The 23,466-nt window shown below is 46.3% G+C and overlaps 1 protein-coding gene across 14 annotated transcripts in view; it reads right to left on the bottom strand.

Annotated features, from left to right (window-relative positions):
* The window catches only part of Myt1l (myelin transcription factor 1 like), a 401,242-nt gene that overhangs the window by 269,477 nt on the left and 108,299 nt on the right, over positions 1 to 23,466 (bottom strand). For all 14 annotated transcript variants that reach the window (XM_041630189.1, XM_041630196.1, XM_041630195.1 and 11 more), the window contains exon 3: positions 17,373 to 17,479. The gene's annotated coding sequence lies outside the window, so the exon portion shown is untranslated. The remainder of the gene's footprint in view (positions 1 to 17,372; positions 17,480 to 23,466) is intronic.

The following is a 23,466-nucleotide window of genomic DNA, read 5'->3' as shown; positions in this document are numbered from 1 at the left end:
TACCGGAGCTTCTGGTTGCAAGCTCTTGGTGGAGGCTCAGGAGCATCCTTCTCAAGGCTGCACTTCTGCTCCTGCTCAGGTTTGCCCTAGGAGGACCAGAGCTTCACTGATCTCAGAAAGGGAAGAGGCCTCTCTAGTCCTCTGCTCCTGGGAGCCAAGTCTCAGGACTCATTCACCCCTCTGTTGAATAAGCCACTTTGCCTAAATAACACTTTCATTAGGATTTACTAACGCAACAGCATCTTAGCTGTGAGAAGCAGCCCTTGTTGACACCAAAAGCACATGAGGCATTGATTGCCAGCCTGGAGAGCTGGCCAGTCTCAAATACAGACAAAGACAGCCTTTGCTTCTCAGTGTGCAGGCACAAAGGCCATGGACACTAAACATCTCAAATGTCAGAGGAAGACAGCATTTCGCTGGAGGGAGTTCAACATCCACAGGACTGCGGAGGTACCTGCATGATATGTTTGGCTCACTGGCCATGAGAGAACCTCCCTGTCTTTAAAATTCTTAGTGTGGAACAGAAATCCTTTCAGAAGTTCTGTTTAACTTGTGGACTGTGTAAGATGTAAAAACAACCATCTACAAGTGTTTCCCCTTTCTGGAAGGGTCTCCTATGTTAGCCACTATAATAGAGCTGCTGAATGTGGAACTCATTGAACCCCAGCACAGCCCCTGAGTTAGGAAAAATGTCAAAATTACTCAAACTGGTGTGTCTAGGGCTTGAAGCAGGTCTGAGAATTATAAAACGTCAGAATTTTCTCTGTGATATTTGATTTCTTAACTCTATTGAACATTGAATAGAATGTGTTAGACACAGTACAACTCCCGTTGATGGCCTCCTCGTACCTATCATGCGCAGAGTCTGTCCTGGTGCATCCTAGAATGGTGGAGAGCCATTGATATCAGCTTTATCTCAGTTCTGTTTCCCCAGGTAGCTGAGGGCACTATTTTCTAGTACCATCAGAGTGCTGTTTTTAGGCACTGGGTGGCTCAAAGCCGGGTCTGTGCAGCCCAACGCTGTGTTTTGCCCTCTGACCCTCACCTTTGTTTGTGGGTAGACAGGAGATAATGCCTAAGCCTTCCCAGTGGCCAAAGGGGCAGAGCCCTATTCCCGAGCAGCATCCGGCACAGGAAGTACAGACAGGTAAGCACACAAGTAAGGCATAGCAAGCTATTACCACTTCAAATGAGATACTTTTTAGAAAAAAGTTAGTTTCTGAAGTGTACAACAAACCCATTTACTGTAAAAAAAAAAAAAAAAACAAAAAACAAAAAACCCAAAAAGAGTCAAATTTGGGATAGCTGAGCTGGGATGTCCTCAGAGGACATGACTGCATTTTGGCTCAAGGACCCAAGGACAGGCTTTCTGGAATGGGTTTGTATTTTAGGGGCCGCCCACATTCTCAGCTCCATCTGGAGGTGCCTGCTGAGAGCTTGCACCCTCCCTCAGGAGCGGGATGGTGTGACAGGGTAACCTAACTGTGAGGCAGGGAAAGGAGCATGCAGAAGCCGCCAGCCAGATCTTCAGAGGACAAAAGAAGGTGGGAGGTAAGACGGATTTCATGTATTATGTACATGTATGAGATTACAAAAGAGCAAATTTAATTAATAAAAAAAGAGCTCTTTCTTCCTTGTGCAAGTGAAGAAAACAAACATCAAATTTAAAAACTGAATGCAGATTAGATCTTCATTGTGCTCCATTCATGGGAGCCATCAAAAGCCTTTTCCTCTGTCACAAAGGGACACAAAGCCCCCTGCTTTGTGTCTCTCCTTGGGTTACCTGAGATGGGAGAGGTAGCATTTCCTACCCAGACACTAGGACCTTATAGGCAGTAGTCCCTCAGACCAGAGAAGGATTGAGGTCTGTAGAAGGTGGAGATCCAGGACTGAAGCAGGATGGGGAAAAAAAGCCTGCTGAGGAAGCCAAGTTCTGGGATGGTATTAGGAAACACTGATAAAGAAGGGGGAGGGGGCGGGGACGGTATTTTAGTTGAATTTAGTCAAGGGTTTCATCAAAAATTAAAAAAAAAAATCTGTTTTGGGGACTGAGGAGATGGAACAGTTGGTAAAAAACTTGTCTCACAAGTGTAAGGACCTGAGTTCAGATCTCTAAAATCCATTTGGAAATCTGGGCATGATGATAGGTGCCTGTAATCCCATGGATGGCAAGACAGGAAGCAGAGACAGGCAGATTCCAGGAAGCTCAAAGGCTGGCTAACCTGGCCTGCTTGGCAGGTTCCAAGCTAAGGAGAGACCACGTCTCAAACAAAGGAAGGTTCTTGAGGATCAACAGCTAAAACTGTCTACTGACTTCTAAGTTTGTTCCCACACATGAACACCCATATAACACACAGACACAGGCAGACAGACAGACACACACCACACAAATATACACACAGATACACTCCACACACAGACATACACATACATGCACACAAACACAGACACACACATACACACGTGCACACAAACACCCTTGCTGCTTTTTTTTTTTTTTGGTTTTGTTTTGTTTTTCTTTTGTTTTCAACAATTTGAGAGGAAATACCAAGATTTCATTCAAGCTCATTTGGGCACAATAACATTTTGATCAAGTTACAATTAGCTTGGCAAAATACATATTCTGTGGGGAAGCTCGGATGTGACAGTCAATTTACATAACTGTGGTGCTTCGCTTTATCAGAATCGAAGGCACTTCCACAGCACACAATACAAGCAGGTCAGTGCACCCACCTCCTAACAAAGCAATGATCGTTTTCGGGCTTTAAAAGCATATCCTGGAATGGGAAGATACATACATAAGCCATTTCAAATGGAAAATGGTGGGTCCCTATGTTTAGTTCACAGTGGGCCTTCATCAGCTTCACGGGGAGACAGCACTTCACACTTTTAACAAGCCATTAAGTACAATCAAATGTCTGTAGACTAGACTTTGGCCAAGCAACCGTTTTTTTTCCCTAACATCAATCTTACTATTCCTGAAGTTTTTCTGCCAATTTGAGGGTAGGGGTAGCAGACGGGAGGTGCCAGCAGTCCTAGGTGGGCGTTGCTGTTTGGAAGAGCAGAAGTTTATCTTATCTCTGCATTTCTGCCATTGACATCGGTGGCCCACAAGAAATGTGGGTGATGTGTGAGCGTCTGCGGAAGGACGCCGGATGACAAAGTGGAGAGATGCTTGCTTCATGAATATTTCCTGGAGCCAGACACCGCTGTTTCTCTCCTGACACTGCTACCTGCTTCATTATAAGGTGCAGACACTTTGCTTTTTATCTCATTTAATTTAAAAGAAAATATATCTGTTGCCATAGAAATATGTTTTCAGACTGACATTGTTATCACAGCAGCTAGTCTGTAGGTTTCACGAGCGGCAGCTAGTGCCTTTCTAACGAATAGATTTGGTTTGTCTCCCTAAACGCCTACAGACAGAAGGTCCCCAGTGCTAGCCTCTCTAGAGGCCCAACATCACAGACAAGAGAAGCGAACAACGCACAAGACGGTGGGGACTCTACTGGCAGCCTCTACCCCCGCACCTGGTCCTCAGCCCTTGACCCTGTCCACTTTAGCCTGTCTCCTAAGGACCAATTCTCCTCCTCCAGGAGAAGAGCTTACCGTCGTACCATCCTCCACTACCCAGCCATAAGCACCATCTGGGGATCATACCGCCCCCAGCAAGGGCCTTTTGAGTCTGATCATGGAGATAAACCCGACAATATGCCCTTGAGAGGCAGACTGGAAGAGAAGGGACCTTCTGATGCCGTGCCATTGTTTCCTGTCTGCGCAAGGAGAGGTTTGGCAGACTCACGGGGAGCTGTGAAACAGAGTGTTTGGCACAAAGTCACCTCGACAGTAATTTGCATGTTCCAGGCTGTCATCCCCAGTCTGTGGCTGACAGGGCCTGCCGGGGCCGATTGGAAATGTGCACAGCCGCATAACGCCTGTCTCCTCAGTTCCGCGTGTCCGAAAGCAGAAGGCCTGCGCTACGGCTGCTCGTCGCTCTGAGTCAAACTGGAGTTCATATCAGCACCCCAGTGTCTGCACACAGGCACGCATGTGGGTATATGTGCACATGCATGCATGTATGCCCATCTAGGACCACACGCATGCACAAGCAGATTTGCACACTAACTTATTCGAAGCTAAACACACAGGCATGGCTACGGGCATGCTGAATCGGTGAATAATAATTGATAACATCATGTCCTTCATTAGCAGGTGAACAAAGCAGGTGGATCTGGGTCTCTGCGCACTGGAAGGGCCTATGTTCGTTGCTGAAGGACACCGGGTATGACACCATTTGCACCCCTACTTGGAGGGTCTCCTCTAGGGAGTACTCCTGTGTACCACGTTCTAGGGGCTGCGATGTGATCCTTGAGACAAAGACAAGATTAAACATTAAGTCTCCAGAAGGTGTCTTTCTCAGACGCTGCCATGTCAAGTGTCCAGGAAGGGGAGTTGGGGCTAGAATGTCCAGGTCAATGACAGTGAGGAGTACTGACCCCTGCTATGCTAATCAAGAAGAGGACCTGCCTCGCCATGCATCAGGGTTCCTAAGAATTCAGGTCATGCTCAGAACACTGTACACAGTAGACAGACCCAAAGTCCTGGGAAATAGTAAGGGCTGCCGATCCAGCCCATGACTCTGGGGCTTTGGCAAAAGTACTTGTCCAGCTGACGCCATTGGGTTTTCCACCTTAGTGAGTTCTAACAACTGTACATCGTGCCTGTGGTCATAGCCTACATTCTCCTGACTCTTGGTGACCAAGCACACGGCCCACACATAGCGGGGCTGTGGCTATGACAATTGGTGTCACAGAAACTAAATTACTGACTTCACCTATGAGCAATCGACAAACTGCCACCATAATCGATAGTTTGTTCTTGGAATTGTCAGGTCAGGGCTGTGCAGAACCCGGAAGGCTTCCCATTGAGACCACATTGTGGTCACCGCGCTGAGCAGATGTGTTGTGATTTGAATAAGAAATGCTCTCTACAGCCTCATGTGTTAAAATAATACCTTTCTTTTTCATCTCTTTGTGAGATTTGGAGAGGTTTTGGAGCCTGGGGTTAGTGGCCTGGCTAGCAGAATGATTCTAGCCTGAGCTCCCAGCTTCTAAATACACTAACATATATAGAGTTGGTAGCTCTCACTACCCATACCCCAAAAGGGAGCTGGCTCAGTCACCATACCTTCCTTGTCTTGGTAAACTATAAAACCCCATACACTGAGCCTAAATAAATAAGACTTTTTTTTTTCTTTAGTGTTTCTGTCAGGCTTTGTTTGAAGCACTGCAGTGGTGGTGTGGCTGTGAGAACCTATGTGATTCTACGGTATATGGGTAGGCTGGAGCAGCAGGCTTTAGGAGCCCCAGAATGCTGTAATCAGAGCTCCCTGGGCCATTCCAGTGTGAATGCAGAGCAGGACAGAAATGCAGACAGCAAACACATTGCTCAGGCTGCAGCCAGAAACAAGGAAGCTGCTAGGAACCAGGCGAGAGGCCGTTCGTGTTGCATTCTAGCTAAGATTTTGTTTGCTTTCTGTCCACGTCCTGAAAATTTGAGTGAGACCAAATTCAACAGGAACAGGCTAAATGAGTTGGGAGAGGAATTTTCCAGATAGCCTTCGCTTAGATTTATGGAGGGACGCAGACTAAGAAGTGGAACAGAATGATGTAAAAAAGGTGCTGAATTATTTCCAGTTAAGTTACACAACAGCTTGGATGTTTCAAGGTCACCTGCATTTGGGGAGAAGAGAAGACAGCAGGAAAAGGCAGAAAAGGGCCAGCTCTTCCCTGGGGCCCTCTACCACAATGTATGTGGGCCTTTCCATGATACAAGAGTAAAGAGTTAAAAAAGGAATCAAAAGACTGGAAGGTTTGAGTGGGGTTTTACTCCACAGACATAAAAACGTTTAAGGAAAGATGTCAAAAGAAATCAAAGCCGAGGATGAACTGTGTTTGGAGGCTCCAGTGTTGTAACCGAATAAACCATGGCTGCAGGGCTGGCTTGCTGGGTCCTTGGTAACCGGGTGGGATGGAGGTAGCACCCAGGAGCCTCGGAGAGGGAGCGTTCTGGGCAACTGTCTTCATTCCTATGCATCAGAATTTGTGGGTCATTGATTCACAATGCTCATACCCACCTCTTATCCTGAGAATTGTGGTGTGGTTGAATGGGGATTCAGCTCACTACTGAGAAGAAAGCCCCACTGCAAGTCCTGGTGTTTGTGGTTATAGAGGCTCTCTGCAAGGGGCAAGTCTAGGGCCAGCATCCCAGGCCTGGCTAGCAGAAGCAGGCATCTCAGGTGGCTCAGTCCCTCAGGATCCAGGCACATGGGGCCAAACTCCAAGTGTACAGAGTAGAGCTCGTGACCAGAGGGTGACATTTGGACCCAAAGCCAGGTCAGCAGGCTCTGAGGCCCTGCCTGGTGCCAGATCTGTGGGCCACCAGGTTATCTTAATGTCATTTGTTGGAGGCAATAGTGTTGAGTCAGCTAAGAGGAGCAGGGTGAGAACACTCATGTGACAGAGGGCTCTGTGTGGTCACGCCCTTGCCAATTTTGCATGGGACAAACAGTAGAACCACAGCTCTGTGTTCCGCCCATTCTTTATCCTCCTCCTGAGCACAGAGATGCTTACTACAGCCAGGTTCCCTGCAAAGGACTGGGGTCTGACATCTGAGGGAGACAGTGCTAAAGTCAGGCACCCTGTATCATCTTTATGGCTCCCAAGAAACCTACATCATCCTCTCGGTGCCCCCATGTCTTATGCCATCAATGTACCCCTCCAATATAGCCTGCACCACCCATAGCCTCCCACAATCCTCCACCATCCTACAGACCCATAAGCATCCTATACTATCCCATAGCCTTTGGCCATACTGCACCATATTTCAGAACAAACAAAAGGATGGAAAGCAGGACTTTCTTACAAGAATAGGGTACCATCCCACAGCTCCCTCAAACATCCTGCTCCATTCTCAGGGCCTCTCAAACATCCTTCATCATTCCCATAGGCCCAGAATGTGCGGCACCATTTCTGTGTTCCCCAGCCATCTTGTACCATTCCAGACAGCACCCCTTACACTTTCGATGAGGCTATAGATTCCAGATGGCAGAGTCACACAGTGAGGAGTGTCTGGTTTGAAATATCTAAGATATGATGGTGCATCATGATGCATGTGGCTGCCTAAGTCAGGGTCACTTTTCAACAAGGCTAATTCAGATCTGTGTGAACTTAATAGACACCATCTTTCATCTGCACCTATGTTGAAACTTGGGGTAACTTGGCTGAACCTCTACCAGTTCTTTTTTTTTTTTTTTTTTTTTTTGATTTTTTGAGACAGGGTTTCTCTGTAGCTTTTGGTTCCTGTCCTGGAACTAGCTCTTGTAGACCAGGCTGGCCTCAAACTCCCAGAGATCCGCCTGCCTCTGCCTCCCGAGTGCTGGGATTAAAGGCGTGCGCCACCACTGCCCGGCTACCTCTACCAGTTCTTGAGTAGGAATGTTTATCATGCTGTGCTTGATGTCTGTGTGTTTGGGTGAGTCACCCTCCTTGTCCGAGTTGCCCTAGTCCCTAGTTTGTCTGTCTGTCTTTCTTTTAATAATTAAAAAAGTGATTTATTTATTTTAGGTGCTTTGGTTGGTGTTTTGTCTGCATGTATGTCTGTGTAAGGGTATCAGATTCCCTGGAATTGGAACTGCAGAGAGTTGTGAGCTGCCATGTGGGTGCTGGGAGTTGATCCTTTGAAAGGGAAGCCAATACTCTTAACCACTGAGGCATCTCTCTAGCCCCTAGTGCCCATTTTCTATATGGAGCAATCAGTCACAAATCTGCGACAAAGCATTGTAAAGATTCATTTATTTTTAAAATGCTTCTTTAAATACTTAAATATCACATTGATTGTCATGTGTGTGTGTGTGCATGTACACACGAATGACTTTGTTCCATGGTGCACACTGATGACCAGAGGACCACTTATGTGAGTCAGTTATGTCCTTGTCCACAGGCGTGGTGGTGAGTGATTTGGTTGGCCGGAGTTATAAAGATTTATAATTGAAAAAGAATCTTTTATAAACCCTGGGCAGTAATAAACGAAGTGCCGGTGAAATGGTATAATGTGGCTTTGCCATGCCATATTGTCGTGAGATCTGCCTCTACCATTGGCTCAGTTTGTCAAGGGGGCTGGGAGTTGCCACATGTCAAAGCAAATGTGGCCTGGGATAAATTTTATGGAATTAAGAAGAACCAAAGCAACCTGCTGCCTACCGCTTTCATCGAGGGAAATAACGTTGTTTCCTTAAGGGACTGTTATCCATGTAGGATGGTATTTGGTGTAGCCAACTGTGGTGGTGTCAATGAGGAATGTGCCCCCAAAGGGTCGTGTGTTTGAACATTTGGTCCCCAGTTGCTGACATGGGAGAGGGTATTAAACCCTTAGGAGGTAGAGTCTTCGAGGAAGTATTTTACCAGCAATAGGCTACAAGGGATTTCTGTTTTTTCTCTTTCTGCTCCTTGTGTATGGATGAACATGTGACCAACCTTGACTGTTGCTATGCTTTCCCACAATCCCTCTGGAACCATAAGCCCAAATAAACCCTTTCTTCCTTAAGTCAGTTGATCATGGTATTTTAACAATGCAGTGGAGCATAAATCATGCACCAGTGCAACCTCAATGCTCCCTATCACCACACTTTCAAGACTTGCCCAGCACAATGACCTGACCTTGCTCTTGAAAGTTAGCTCCTTAGACTAAGTGATGCCGCATTGGCTTTTAAGAGCTAACACTTTCAGTTAAACAGGAGTTGGTGGCATTACCTCTTCACATATAAACATCTCCCTGTTCTCTGTGCTCCTGACCCACCTGACCTCGTCCTTCCTCCATGTGGTCTGTGGGTTTGGACCTTCTCAGTGCTAGACAGCCTTGGCTGTCACTCTCAGCGCCGTGCGTTTCCTCCTGGTCACGGTCTAAGGCTGTACCTGTTCTGCCGGGGAAGGTGGTTTGAGAACCACGAACAAGCTGACGTGGGTAGCAGAGGTTTCATTGCTACCTTGAGTTTTGCTAGCTTTCCCAGGACAAGCTCTAGCAAGCTGTCTTTCACGAAAGAACAGAAACCAGGAGCTGCTGAGTAGCTGTCCTCTGAGAATGAGTCAGAAACAAGCGTGTTCTTAAGTTAAGGGCATTTTACATAGTGCTTTCATAGCCAGTGGAAAGAGGAGACAGGGAATTTCCAGAAGAACTGTATACCACTTTAAAGCACCGTTCATGACCCCTGCCCTTGGATGGCACGTCCCTGTTCACACTGTTCACACCAGAATCACACTGTTTATCCCCATCCACCAGGCACCAGTACATCCACGCAGCACTGCAGCCTAGGGAAAAGCTTGTGCTGGCAACTCATCCATGGCTCGTCTTGAGTGCCAGATGCCATGGCCTCAGCCGCCTATCCATCCCGCGAGCTGCCTTAGTCCTCTTAATGAGGGGAGGCAGCTCGCTGGCTGGCGTTTCCGCAAGGAGCCTCTGGGAGAAAGGTAGGCATCTCTCCAGGGAAATTAGGAGCAGCGCTTGCAAGATTCTACCGACTGAAAGACTCAGCCTAACGGGAACAAAGAAAGAGTGAAACATCCTCTCCACCGATGATATTCGCATGAATATGTAAGAAACACATTTTCAAAGAAAAATCCACGTATCGGGGTTGACTTTGGATGCTATGGTCTATGTTATGATATTGTTAAAGTGGAGTACAGAAGTCATCCATGTCACATATATAAAGAAGCAAAGATGTGTCCACTTATACATGTACCCACATGCATGCTGCAGATGTGCCTCATTCCACACACATGCACACATTCACATATCCATAAAAACAGATATGCACACCTGTGCATGCATGTTCACATAATGTATGGAATACACACAACAACCATGACCATCACACGCACCCCACAAACATACAACACATATCATGTATGCCCACACACATAGTATTCACATGTACATGAAATCCATATTCACTCACAAACTAGTTTCTGAGTCTTTGGAAAGCAGGCTTCCCAAATCATGGCAACTTATAGCTAAATACTTCAAAATTTGTTCTTTAAGGGAAAAAATCTATTATTTCCATACATAATCTGTATGTTGCTTTAACAAAAGGCCATTTAACACACACATATACACACATAAAATTCATGGTCAATGTCTGTACCTCCCATCAGTCCATCTGTCCTCTATAGCTCATTTAATGTATAAAACAAAACTAGATACAAGACACCTTCTCCTTTAGTGTCCTAAGGGATTCCCATTACTATTATAGCTGGTGCTCTCCCGTTCCATGGCTATTTCTTGAGTGTTGTGTTTAAGACCACTTTATGTAAATAAGCTGAGACAGCCCTTAGATGATCACTCAGTTATCAAGTGAGCGAATAACAGAATACACAAGCCCTTCATGGGGATTTTGTAAATCAAGTTGCGGGTTTGAGTCTTGTGTGATGGGGGAGCTATAGCAATGGCGACCATGCCCATTGCAAACACGTCCTTAGCCGAGATGAAGTCCCCAGCCTTTTGTTTACTCTGCATTCCCCCTTGCTTTCTCATTGCCTCCCATCCTTCTTCTTCCTGTCTCCCTCTTTGCTTCCCTCCCTCCCCTTTTCCTCCCCCCTCCTCCCTCACTCTTTCCCATCTCCAAAACCTCCTCCTGCTCTGCTCTCTCTCCCTTTCTTTCCTTCCTGTATCTCCCTCCTTTCCCACATTCCTCTGTCCTCATCCCATGTGGCCATCACCATCATGCCTTAGTTTATTCCTCATTTCTTATCTCTAATTTTAAGTATTCAGATAAATTTGGGTCTGCCCACTCAGTCCGTACAATCAGTGGCAAACAGGATTCTGACAACATTCCTGCGGCCTGATGACAAGAGAACCACTGTGACTCCTGCTTTAGGGCCAGAGTTCAAGACCAGACACGGGATTCATGAGCTCTGCTGGTTTCTTACAGGTAAAGTTGAGCTGCTCACATCCCTTAACTCAGAGGGCCTAAGGGGCACATTAGGAGACTTGACTGAATATGCTTCTGGGCTTCTTTTAAAGTTTGTTTTGACTAAGAAATACATTTGCGTGTTTCAAACGTAAAAAAGCAACTGATGAATGAACGAAGAAAAACAATGAGAAATTTTCCTCCGGATCCTGAATCGTCTGCAGAAACACGCACAAACATCTCTGCTTGCTCCTTATCATTTCTCGATGCGTTATGCAAATATAAGCAAATATACACACGTGTGCAGCCACAGCCTTATCTCTCTTCTGCATCTTGCATTTTCCTTTGACAAAATGTCCTTGAAATCCTCCTGCCGCGGCTCGCGGAGCACAGCTTCATTTTTGACACAGCTGCGGAGTGTGAGAGGAGGCACTTTGATTGGAACAGCTAAGCATAAGCGAGGATGTAAATCAGCGTGGCCCTGCCTCGGTCTTTTATGGTAAAGCCCATGTGTCTTGGCTCTTTGTGAATAGTCATGAGAGGGCCTGGGTTCTGTGCAGCCACATATCTACATGGTTCAGCCTGCTGTGTGCAATGCTAACAGCCCCGTGATGTAGTACCTTCCCACTGTTTCCACACAAAACTGATGTAGTATGAGTGAGTGCAAGCTCCTCCCACCCTCAGGATGATGGGTGTTCTGAATACTTATTTATCCTAGGTCTTCCCAGCTCACGGTTCCATCTTGATCACACATTCCATGCCCTCACAGAGAGTGCTGGTCTACTTGGATTCAGTCCAGTTTTTGGGTTTTTCTCTCTCATACCTATCTCCATGCTCTAGCTCAGCATCCACCCTCCTTGTTCCACAGCTACATCTGAATTCAGGATAGTGTCTTTGCTTGGCTCCAAAGGATTGCTTCATGTTCCTGATTCCCTAATGCCTGTCTGGAAGATGGGGAAGCCAAGGACCTGTTGGAGGAGTCTTTTGTGGAGCTGCTTCCTGACATGTTCACATTCACCTGCTTGGATGCTTCAATCTTCCTGCTACTTTAGACTCCCCATGGTTTCTTATGGTGTGGTTAGCTTTTCAATATATACATTGAATATATTGAATATATGTCCCTCCCATTCAGTGGGTTAGCATCATAGCTCTTCAGCAGAATTTCCTTTCCATTTTCCTGTCTAGTATTTGGTATGCAGTACTGGCTGGAAGACACCAAACAAACGCATGACATACATTTGTATGTGTGTGTGTGTGAGAGAGAGAGAAAGAGATACTTTTGGAATAATTTATCTAAAGATGTTTTTATTGTATAAAGAAGAGAACCATCTGTTTAATTCAGTCATAGACAATCTTCCCTCTCTTCAGGCACTGCTCTAAGAAGCAGCGAGTCAAAGAACTCCAGAAATAGGGGACCTGCAGTGTGTCAGCATGGAGGGGTCTCAGGATGTACACTATGCAGATGCTCAAGGCCATGCCCAGGAAGCAGTGGTGGCTCCAGGAGACACCAGGTGAGGAGAGAAAGTCAAACCCCACATTGAGGTGTGTGCTGTGCTTCAGTGAAATTAAGAACTCAGAGGCAAACACTGCAGAGAAGGGTCAGAGTAAGAAGCATGGGTCTTCTGACCTTTGACCCTGAGCTACAGACATCTATCACAAAGATGGTCAGAGGATCTGCATTAGACTCTTCACAGGAGTGACAGCAGACATCCTACCATCTCCTCTGAGTGAGGAGCTCACAGTAGCAGCCAGTTCACTGTGAAATCATTCATTCATCACTGCGATCATTCACCCATGATGCCTAGGGAGCAAGCCACAGACTAAGGGTTGGACTACAGATAAGTCATGTCTCTCCCTACAGGAGCTCCAAGGTCTGCAGAGGTCTCCTTTAGTTTGGGAATTCTGGGGTAACAGAGAAAGACAGCGTGAGTATAGGCTGTTCATTGCACAAGCAGATTTCCCCTGAGACACCTCTTTGTAAGAGCTGTAATGGCCAGATCCACCTCCCTAACAGCCATCCAAGAGCTCTGGGCACTAGGTGGTACCTGACTCAATGGTTTGCCTCAGTCCACCCTCACCTCAAACACAGCACAGAGGCTTGCAACCCTGTGCTACATTCTGTGTTCCATGAACCAACCTTGGGCTCTGTAGACTTTTTGTTGCTTGGTAACAATAAATGACTATTATCTTTTAGTGGATGGGGGCAGCTGAGGCTCACATTATATGACACAAAAGCAGAAGTCAGTTCCCTGGTCTGACTTCTTAGGGTTTGCTACCCAGAAGTCTGCAGGGTGTTACGCTGCCCTGTGCCTGGAAGCCCCTCCTTCCTGGAGCAGAGTGACAGCTGCATGCCCTGGAGGTTGTTTCCCCCACACAGGCCTGCACAGAGTTGTTCTAAAATAATCTGGGGTATGTTGCATGCAGACCCCGTTCAGCAGGGAAGCCAGTTAGTGATCTGTGTTTCTGTGAACAACTGGGCTTCAAATTCTTATTTGCAATAAAACAGCCTTTGAAAACACTCTACTGCACCCTATCAAGTCTTTCCTGAAATTAACCCTTTTTTTTTTATAAAGCTTGTAATACACAAGAATTTGAAATAACTCTCTTTTGCATCTAGTATGTTCTTTCTGTTTGGTTTCTTAGTACATAGTATTTGTGAAAACTGGTAAGATATGATTTGTGAATCATATTGTATCAAAGTCTGCATGCTTCCCTGCACAGGAGCTCAGCTCCTGCACTGTCCCAGGGACACTTGCTCAGGTAATGTTAGCTTTTCTAGGTTTGAACTCTCCTCCAGGGAGTGTGCTGTGTGGATTCATGAGGCCATTCTCCTCTCTGGGTTCCAGGGTCATGGGGGAAGTTTTACTTTGTGTGAGGGTTACTCTTCATTGCCATTTGATTTAAAGTCACCTAGGAGACACACCCCGGGCATGTCTGGAAGGAAGTTTCCAGAGCTGTTTCACAGTGGAAGAAACTATACCAGGCTCCCAGCATAAATAACAAGGGAAAAAAGAGAGAGCCAGCTGAATTCCTTCATTCTCTGCTTCCTGACTACAGACAGGATGCGACTTCTGCCTTCACGCCTTCTCTCCTCACGTATAAGCATGTTCCTCTGGACTGTGATCAAAATAAGTGGCTTCCCCGCTTTTGCCAGTCATTTTCCCAGCAGTGAGACAAACACCTGGGGGATCTCAAGGTGGTCAGCAGAGGGGTGTTGCCATGGAAATACTAGAAACTCCTGTCTGTGAAATTTGTAAGGCTTCCTGGGGCCCACTTGTTCTCTACAGACTGTGGAATTTATAGCAGCTCCTGGCTCATGTTGGGTCCCGACTCACAGGTCTTGTAAGAAGAAGCCTGTGATGGACACACTCCTGACACACTACACTGTGGAATCTTTAAGAGAGGGCAGCATGAGGCTCCTACCTCAGAAACCAACATAATTATTAGCATTCCCAATGTTCCATCCTTGCCATCCAGACACTACCTGTCATCAGTTTGCAAACAGAGTTTTCCTGAAATTAGCCCTGTCTGGTTGGTCTAGTATTGCCGGTGGCCCATTTTGTATAACGGCAGTGACTCCTAGCCTTCTGAGACACTGCAAACACAACCCCTAAAATGTCTACTCTTCACATGTGCTATTTTACCCTTCATCATGCTAGCAGGCACCAGAGGTGTCTACTTATAAAGAAGAAAGGTTTCCTTTAGTTCACAGTTTGGAGATGTCGCTGGTGCCTGACTGGTCCATGGCTTTGGCTCTATAGTGAGGTGGCTTGTCATGCTGGGAGCAAGTGGAAGGGCAAATGCATTCACCAGACAGTCCGGACATGACAGAGGGAAAGGATGGGCTGCTTGGATTCTTCCCTCCACATAAGGGCACACACCTGTAGTTTCAGGTGGAACACATGAAACACACACACACACACACACACACACACACACACACACACGAATGCCATCTGCACACGCTCGCACAAAAGTGGAAATGGTACTTACACACAATCTCTGCAAGCTCAATACACACTGGTACTCCTTGCACCTCTTTGCAGCACACACTCCCAGTGATCCAGCTTTTGAAAGTTCTATCTTCCTACTGGACATGGGCTGGGGGTTCCAACACACAGGCCTCGGGGAGATATTTAAGATCTGAGCCATTGCACTGGCACCTATACAGCACAGTCTACCACCGTGAGCTGTGCCACAATCTCTCCCAGACTGTGATTTTGTTCATGATCATATGAACACTGAATTTGTCCCTGGACTCCTGGAGGGAGGATTATCATAAATCTAAGACCAGCATAGACTATGGGTGAAGACCCTCTCAAAAGACTAAGCCAACCAAATCACAAATATCATGCCACCTCACAGTTCCTGAAGTCACTGGCCATATCTTCTGTTATGATTAAGAAGAACATAGCGGACAATGAGGACTACTGAGAAGTCAAGAACAATGGCAATGAGTTTTTTTATCCTACTGCACGTACTGGCTTTGTGGGAGCCTAGGCAGTTTGGATGCTCACCTTACTAGACCTGGATAGAGGTGGGCGGTCCTTGGACTTCCCACAGTTCAGGGAACCCTGATTGCTCTTCGGGCTGATGAGGGAGGGGGACTTGATCGGGGGAGGGGGAGGGAAATGGGAGGCGGTGGCACGGAGGAGGCAGAAATCCTTAATAAATAGATAAATTTAAAATAAAAAAAATAATTTCTATACATGAGCTTCATATCCAGTCACCCCCAAAGCCAACATGAGAGGCAGTTCACAGGTCTTGAGGACCGGGTGCATGGCCATCGTGAAATACAGGTACTTATACTTCTGGCTGGGTCTGGAAACCAGGAGCGATTACACCCAGGACACTCTGCCAACCCAGTGCCTGCTAGGTCACATGAAGTCCTAGGAAGGTCCTGAGAGAAGGCAGGGAGAGACTGAAGACATTAAGGACCTCAGAGACATTTTTTCTTTGAGCAGATTCAGTTTGTTCTGCAGAATCAGAAAAGTGCCCTGCAGAAGGCCAAGTTCATTAGAACATACATGTTACTCTTTCATACCCATATATAGGTTACTCTTTCACACCATACATAGGCTACTCTTTCACACCATACATAGGTTACTCTTTCACACCATACATAGGCTACTCTTTCACACCATACATAGGCTACTCTTTCACACCATACATAGGCTACTCTTTCACACCATACATAGGCTACTCTTTCACACCCAGCTGCTGCCTCTTCATTTTTGATAGTTTGTTTACTTCCTGATGAGGTTTGTATTGAACACTTTTAATTAAACTACATTGATAATCTTCATTTAAACGGGAACATTTATTCAATGTTAAAAATACCAATTCAATAAAGACCCATTAAAATATGACTTGGATATAAAATGGTCCACCAAGCTGTCTCATCACTAAACCTCAAAGAGATTTGACAGAACCAGGAAGCTTGTAGACATGAATCCCAAAAGTCAGAAACGTAACTGCTTTTAAAGCCAAGTTTGAGCTAACACTCAACCTGAACAGGGTTTTGTTGTTTTGCCTCCGCCCCCACCCGCTTCTTAACTGCAAAGAAACGTACAATTAAACCTAACGCCTTTCCCAAGCTGCACCAATGAACACACTGGGGTTCTTCATGGGGAAATGAGTGAGGTGTAGAAAGGAAAACAACGGGAACGGCTGTGACCTCTTATTGCAGTTCACAAAGTTCTGAAAGACAGCAGCCCCACCAGGCTGCAGCATATGGGAGTCGATCGCAGCCTCTCGCTTCCTTGGAGTGGGATGGAGTTCCACTACCAGACAGGCAAATGGGGCAGTTGGCAGACAAACAAATGACTGTGGCGCTGAGAACCTGACCGTGTAGACCAGGGCTCTCCACACAAATCGTATCCTGCCCCACACCGCTGTACTGGCATTCCCTTTTCTCCAGCAGAGATGCGTGAATGCAGGACGAGAGCACCAGAGCCTTTGAAGCAATCCTGCCGCAGTACGTGCTCGGAGATGGAGACTTGGTTTCAGAGGTCTGCGTCATATTAGAGTCACCCTCACCTCTGGCTCTGACACCTGAGGGTGATCCCCTGGCGGCATTCCTCACAGTCATCCATCAGATCTGAGCACCTAGGCTAGAATTTGCTAACCCCAAACATGGCCTCTTTGCTTGAGTGTGGAACCCAATGCAATGATTTTGAAAGGGAACACCGTCTCATCCTCTCACCACTGTGGCCCCAGGACTCCTCACAGCACCTACAGGGCGCTCCCTTGTGTAGCATCAGTATCGAGAACAACAGCACACCATTCAATTTAACAGCCAATGCTCTGCAAGTGTGAAATGGCTGTGTTGGAAAACAGATGGTGGGATGTCTGCCCTCACAGGCTTTGGAAGGCAAGCCACGGCATCCGATGGGAAAGGACATGGTACCTGAGTTTGCTCTCGGAGTCCTCTTCAGACCAGGGCTGTTGGCTCCCTCCACAGGACTCGGAAATGCTGGCTGGATTTCGTCACCAATTCCTGCTAGTGCTCATTTCCTGTAGAGCAGAACAACAGTAGAGACACACAGTGACTGACAGGTGGTAGGGACTGACACTCAGAACAGTTGTCTTTAAAGACAGGCATCAGCAGGCTGAGAAGGTGTGTGGCTGGCTTCCCTAGAATCCTTGGGGCTAAACCATTTTTAAACTTTCAAGTCCAGGAAGATAATTCTGTATGTAAAAGGCACCTAACACTGAGCCTGACACCCGGAGTTAGATTCCCAGGAGAGAACTGGTTTCCATAACTGCACTGTGGCAGCCCCACCCCCACTACCAAACAAACAAATAAATGAGTGTAAAAATTGATTTAGTTGATTCACCTTGAATTCTAGGTTATTTGCCAATTTAAAATACATGTCCCTGCTTGAGGCTAAAGTTAAGTGCCCATAATACTTAGACTGACCAATTTCAAGCAATCTGTGCAGTTCTCAACCTTCCTCATTACCTGGATGAAATTAGAAAACCATGCATTAGGTGAGAAATATTTTACATGTTAATTTCTCGGAAGCTAGGGATTTTTGATTGTAACAAAATACAGTCTGCCGATGCCCCGGGAGACTTCCACGTGTCACCATGCTTTATCTTTAACACAAACACAAAAGAGATTATCTTCATGAGTAGAAATTTAGAATATATTTTATAAACTTTCTGTAATATTGTCTTGGTTCTGATTTTTAAATACCTAGATTATCTAAAGAATACCGTCAGAGAGAGAGAGAGAGAGAGAGAGAGAGAGAGAGAGAGCGGCAAGCTAGAGAATCGGAGAGAGCTGGAGAGCTAGGTGCCTGGTTGTTGAAGCCATTGTTTCTGATGCTAAGCTCCAATTCAGAGGCCTCATTAAATCCAGTCTTCGGCAATAACAGCCGAGGTGTTAATGGGCGGCAGTGAAGTGTGTCAGGGAATGAAGAGATCCTCAGGGCTCTCCAGTTTACATCAGCCACACACAGCAGCATTACCATAAATCCTCTAAAAGACACTATGCTCCACTTCTCCCGGGCTACCTGGAGAGGAGCCAGCCTTCCCAGGGCTCAGCCACAGCACTAAGAGGCCAACACCTGTCTCCCACATCATACACCCCGGTCTGCAAAACAATGCCGGAGCAGATTCTCCTGATTTCCCTAATGAGAGCACAGGAAGTCAACAGACAAAGCACAGACCCATCTGGAAATGCCATGTAGAGCTCAGATTACCCCTAACCCAAAAGGTGTTGGTGATCTAAATCTAGAACCGTTAATCTGTAAAGATTCTGTGACATGCCTAAACATGTTAACGTTTTAGTGCTTTACTATGGATTTTTTTTATCTATCATACTCAACACTCTCATGCATGCATACAAGCACAGATGCCTACACACTCACAACTAAGCACATGCATTCTCACGTGTAGACAGCTACATGCATATCTCACACATATACACACTAACATACCCATACACACAGAGGCACATATACTCTCACATCCATACTCAAATACAGATATGCTTGAATATGCACACACATGTGTGCAACACAGTGCCCCCATTCACACATATACCCATACATACATACATACATACATACATGCACACATAGGCACACATACACACGTACACACACGCACATGCCGACATATGCATGCACTCACAGGTACATCACACATATACATACACATACATACTAATATGTGTATATACATATTATACATATACATATACTACAAATGCACACAATACTTTTGTTTCTTCTACAATGGTTGCTCCTTTATTTATAGTACATTTACACACGTAGCTTTCACACGGCTGTGGCAAATGTCTGAACTGCTAGCAATCAGTCTCTTCTAGGAGCCAGTTACTCAGGTATTCCTCCAGGCCAATCAACACCTTCTCCGTCCTCAGTCTTGGACACTGACCACTGCAGCTCACACTCCAGAGCCTCAGTCTTACAAAGACAGAGGGGCCAGAGATCAGAGCCTCCGCATCCGTGCTGCTGGCTCTCCACACCCAAGGGAGGCATCTCTGCAATCGGGTTTCTGGATCTTTTGAGCAGCTGGTAGCTGTTCTCCAGGTCAGATTGTGGGAAGGTGTTTAGCATACACATTAGGGGTTCCTGATTTTTAAGCAATATCCCTGTTCTTTTCAAGTTCTGTGACCTCGGGGTCACAGAACCTGGCTGAATCAGCTGAGGTGAGAATTCTGTCTTGTGAATATCAGAACCACTGAAGTTCACGTTCTTTACCCGACGCACATGGCAGTGGGCTAAGTTGAAGATTTAGCATCTGTCTTAGGAAGGCGACTATGGCTGTCATGAATCACCATGAGCAGAGCAACTCGGGGAGGAAAGGGTTTATCCGGCTGATGCTTTGCCGTCACTGTTCACCATCAAAGGAAACCAGGACAGGAGCTCAAGTAAGGCAGGAACCTGGAGGCAGGAGCTGATGCAGAGGCCATGGAGGGGTGCTGCTTACTGACTCACTGTTCATGGCTTGCTCAGCCTACATTCTTACAGAGCCCAGGACCACCAGCTCAGAGGAGGCAAAACCCATGACTTGGGCCCTTCCCTACCAATCATTAATTAAGAAAATGCCCTACAGGCTTGCCTATAGCTGGATATTATGGAGGGGTTTTCTCAGTTGAGGCTCTCCTCTCTCTGATGCTCTAGGTTGTAAAAAGTTGACATGAAACGTTATTCAGTACACTACCTCAGACTTCCCCCCAAGAATCCCCAATGACCCACTGTATGCTTGGAAGGAATGACTGGCCAGGAAGCAGTTTCCTGTAGGAAGCCGCTTTGCTAGTTCAAGGCATTTCTTCTATTTAGTTGTCTTGGCCACATATGAGCTATGAGCCTCGGTTGAATGGCATTAGGAATTGCTCTAGAAGGCTTCCTGCCTCACAGTGCTTCTAAAGGGGCCCTGCTAAGGACAGAGATGGCGAGCCCTTCCCAGTCATGCCTAAGAGATGTTCTCTGCTCTGCCTCAGATCCTGGGACCCTTCAGCAGATGCCAGAACCTGACTTCCTGTACATTCAAGCCCACATGTCTGGCTTGCCTGAGGTTTCTCATGACACAAATGGCTTCCGTATAGGAAGCTTCAGCTATGATGGAGTGTGTGTGAGCTACCAACACAGCATCACTTCCATGCCCGTGGAAATGATTTCAGCTTTTTAAAATGTTCCTTCTTCAAAGTTCTGCATGAGTTAGGCTAAGACATGAGGGACACGTTTTGACAGTACGTCATCCTCTGGCTCGCAACATCGAACAAAAAGAGCCAGACAGCTGCCTGGCAGCCCCTCGTGCAGCAGAGCGAAGAGAGACTCCTCAGTGGACTGAGGTGGAGCTAATGATGAGACCCTGTGAGATACAGCCCAAGGACTCTGTCCTCAGCGCGGCTTGCTTTCCTAGACTGGTGTCTCTGCACCATCTGGACCTGAAAGGCAACTTCCAACAGGGCTTCCTTCTAGTTTAGTGGTCACGTCTGGAGCCCAGATGGCGGAGAGGAAGCAGTGCATCCCAGCAGCCTATGGTGGGCAGCCCTGGCTTAATGCATAGCCCTGTGGCATGCGCGCACAGCTCCGCCTCCTCTCTGTGTGCTTCTCCTGATAAAAGGATCATACTCGAGGGAAGGATGAAGGACCTATGCTAACAACTTATGTGAACTCTCTGGCTCACCATCTTCCGTGCAGGAATAGGGTTGTGTTTCCCTTCATGCCAAGTTACCCATATGTGAGGCCCCCCGCTCCCATGCTTACTGACACCGTGCTTTAGAACAGCTTGTGAGAAGATAATTCATTTTCTTATGTCTATGAAATTCAAAGCATGTCCACTTCCAGACTTTCAAAAGAGGAGGGAAGAAACCTTTACAGAAAATAAAGACTATAATAAGCCGGGAAGGCACATTACCACAGAAGTAATAGACGGTGGCAGATTAGAAAGAAACAACAAGACGTCAGAAAAGCAGAGCAATACCAAAACTTTCCTTACAATTTTTAAATGCCACGCACCTTTTCGCATGTGATTAGAGTCCAGATCAGATCTGGACTCCCCGTATTTTGTGTGTTGGTATGCATTGAGACAACTCAGAGGCCAAGCCTCACCGCGAGAGTGCAGATTTTCCTACCACACAGCAGGAGTTTCCCTCTTATTGCCGCGAGGAATACCTGACCACAGCTCCACAGGGGAGAAAAGGCTTTGTTTAGCTCACACTTCTGTGCAGAGACCATCATAGCCAGGAACTCACAGGAGCAAGAGCTTGAAGCCGTGAGTGGCATCTATGGCCGAGAGCAGGAGAGAGCGAGCTCACGTATTCTTGTTTGTCCTCACTTTGCTTTTCCCTTTGCTCAGCCGGGCTCACTCCTCCCACCACTGGAGCACGGTCCAGGAATGGAGCTGTGTGAGGAGAATTCTGAGTGCTCGTGAGAACACGCCAAAACGCAAGACAAGAGTCTTGTGACCTTATTTCCTTCAAAGAGGGAACCGTTGTTGGAATGTGGCTGCCTGCTCCTCCCAGGTGCAGCAGATAGGAATGAATTGACCTAAGATTACCCATTATTGCCTGCTGCTGTTATTCAATTAAATGTTTAAAGTATCCTTTATATACCTCTATGGAAAAGCATGTTTTTGCCACATGCAGCTTGTCCTTGTGATTGCATACAGTTTGAACTCATGAAAACATAACCGGTGCGATTTCTCTTAACCTCCAAAGTATAAACTATCTGGGGCTCTGAATTAAGTTGGCTAGGGCATGAGACTTACTGGTTCATTCTCCCAGGTCCCACTGCCTCTAGGGTGGTGACAGGCTCATGAAATGGTGCTACCCATATTCTTCATAGACTTTTCCAACTCAGTTAATCCAATTAAGAAAATCCCTCACAGACATGCCCAACCTAATTAGATAGTTCTTTACCTGAGCTTCCTTTGTAGGTGATTCTAGATTGTGTCAAGTTGACAGAACTTAGCATATTACAGTCGCTTCCCTAGGCCCTGGTAGGGCTGGTGCTGACAAGGCAACCCTGATTTGGTGAGGGATCCTCATTCAAACTGATAATATGAAGGATGCCAGTGCTCAGAGTTTGAGATGTGGGCTATCGATAGGTCTGGACAGCCTACAAATAAGCTACCCCGTAGGTGGAGATGTGTCCCTCAGACCTATATTCACAGTTTCTATCTTGTGGTCATCTCTGTACCGATGCCATAATGATGTGGCCAGAGCAAGCAGGACCCTTCGTGCCTAGGATGGGATATCAGAGGCTTTCTCCAGTCTCCCGAGTATGGCGGAGGCAAGGCAAATGAACCCTCAAGCAGGTTTAAGCAGGTCTAAATGGAACACCCTTGTCAGGAATTTGGCAGCCTGTGCACTAATTTTGAATATGCATATGCTGATTTAACAATTTTAGCTCCTGGTGTCTACCAAATATGTTTCAGTCACACGTGTGCATAAATGCATGTTAAAATTGCCATTAGAGTATTACATATGATCAAAAATCTTGGGTGCGGAGCTGATTCAATGATTCTGAAACACGATTGCAGATTTGATACTCGTGTATGACAAGCAAGATGGCAAGACCAATGCAGCACAAAACCTAGCCCTCACGCTGGTAAGGCACAACGCACAAACCAAGGCCTAGCACTACTGCTCATGCTTCCATGAGTAAAACACGCATGTGCAGCCTGTCAATGAGGCTGGATAGAGACCCGCAGAAGTCATCCTCAGAAAGAAAAACCATGCCTACCTTTTTCTGTAGGTACTCCAATAATTTAAACTTTTATTATGAAAGTAAAGTCATGTGTAACCTATGTAATAGACGAAAATGATATCATCTATCCATTCACCAGTGATGAACTTAGGCTAAGAATTTATGCATCCAACATTATATGATAATCCCATGACATGCAAACCATTCACTGCTGCTGCAAGGTGTAGTTTAAAGACCAGTCCTATGGTCTATTGTTGTGTACATACCAGGAAATCTCATGCCAAGGAAACAACAGGGCTGGAGCATTATGGCATA

Source organism: Microtus oregoni, unplaced genomic scaffold (assembly GCF_018167655.1).
Source record: "Microtus oregoni isolate MIOR12 unplaced genomic scaffold, Mior012 000034F_ref0000314, whole genome shotgun sequence".
Lineage (NCBI taxonomy): Eukaryota > Metazoa > Chordata > Mammalia > Rodentia > Cricetidae > Microtus > Microtus oregoni.
This window is presented reverse-complemented; position numbering and strand designations above follow the sequence as displayed.